This window comes from Rhagoletis zephyria, unplaced genomic scaffold (assembly GCF_001687245.7).
Source record: "Rhagoletis zephyria isolate East Lansing unplaced genomic scaffold, Rhagoletis_zephyria_1.1 Rzeph_scaffold_04906, whole genome shotgun sequence".
Taxonomy (NCBI): domain Eukaryota; kingdom Metazoa; phylum Arthropoda; class Insecta; order Diptera; family Tephritidae; genus Rhagoletis; species Rhagoletis zephyria.
In genome coordinates this window covers 16,160-17,628 of record NW_016161989.1, presented here as the reverse complement: position 1 = coordinate 17,628, position 1,469 = coordinate 16,160, and the positions used below count along the sequence as shown (strand labels likewise).

Sequence of the window (1,469 nt, the reverse complement as noted above, 5' to 3'; positions counted from 1 at the left end):
GGTACAATTAATAAATAATTCTTAAAGACAATATTGTTTACATCAGCAAGTCTCAATACACTCATTTTCATAATAAGTATTTATGTGTATACATATGTGCACCAAAAGAGACTATACATTGCAAAGGTCTGTTGCCAAATATTTCTTTGTTTATATCTTTTAAATAAAAGATTATACATATTTATTTTTAAAGAGATATTTTATATAGTATACAATTTCCACAACACTCAGCTTCTGTTGAGCACGGCCGTTCTTTTCTATAAATACGTCGTAACTGAAGCAAACTCATCACATTTAAACTAAGAGTAACATATCATAAGGATAATAAGCTTTATATTTCTGCCGAAAAAATGAAATTATTCACATGTATCTTTTTTCTGTTTTGCATAGCTGCAACAGCTTCTGGTAAGCCTTTATATACAAATAATACTTTTACATATTAACATCAGAGTGCATCGCTCCCCCATAAAAAAAAAAAATCGGTACTGTGTTTCCATTGGAATTATAAAATCTATTATATTTAAGACGTCCACCAAAATATTTCTGAAAAATTTTAAGATTTTAAATATAATATATTTTGTAATCCCGGGGAAAAACCGCAACTTTTTTTTTTTGGTGATGCAGTCTAATATAAATAAATATACATATTCACACATACATATATGTATCTACATAACTAACTTTTTCAATTACCATTTCTTACAGCGCAAATTAGACCATGTCAAATGATGTCAATCCGATTAAGAGTGCCACAAAGAGTGTGCCAAAGGTCTTGTATACCGTTGAGAGGGCAAACTGTGTTTTGTGTTTTGGCAAAAGCTGGTCAAATCATTTCTCTGTGTCCGCAACCTTGCTGTCGGATGGGCAATTCCTGCCGTATTGCGGGTGGAGTAGGAAAATAAAAAACTTAAAAAGAATATATTTATAACAAAAAAGTTATCGCTCCGAGTTTTATTTAATGATTCCCATAGGTACATATATCTACACAGGGTTAAACCTTAGTCATAATCAGGGAACGGATTTTAAGAAAGTTTTCTTTTTTCTGCGCAAAATTATTCTTTAAAAATAGTCGTGTAAGTAGTATTATAGTATTTTGTATAAGATTTAGAAAATTCTTATAGAGGCGCAGATGCCTACTACCAAACTGGTTTTAAAAAATTATATTTAATTGACTTATGCATTTACTATACAAAACGCAAGTGAAGTGCATCGAACATCCATACGCACATGTGTATAAGAGGATATGCATTGTTTATGCAATTCTCAAATATCTCCTCGCTGAACTTATTGACGTAATAAGTCACTGGCATTGCCAACTATGATTAATAAACCGTACCACTTTACAAACAAACAAAAAAGTTCGCCGTACATCTGTCAGTCTAAAATATTTTTGAAAGGTAAATTCGAATTTTTTTTTGCGGAACCCAGGGGTAACCTTTTATACTATTCGGTGACACCTACATACATAC

The 1,469-nt window shown here is 31.2% G+C and overlaps 1 long non-coding RNA gene across 1 annotated transcript; it reads left to right on the top strand.

Moving 5' to 3' along the window:
* The first annotated feature begins 293 nt into the window (after positions 1 to 293).
* LOC108371350 (uncharacterized) lies at positions 294 to 939 on the top strand. Its single transcript, XR_001848739.1, has 2 exons — positions 294 to 405; positions 706 to 939. It is a non-coding gene; the product is annotated as an uncharacterized LOC108371350 (long non-coding RNA).
* Positions 940 to 1,469: the final 530 nt, after the last annotated feature.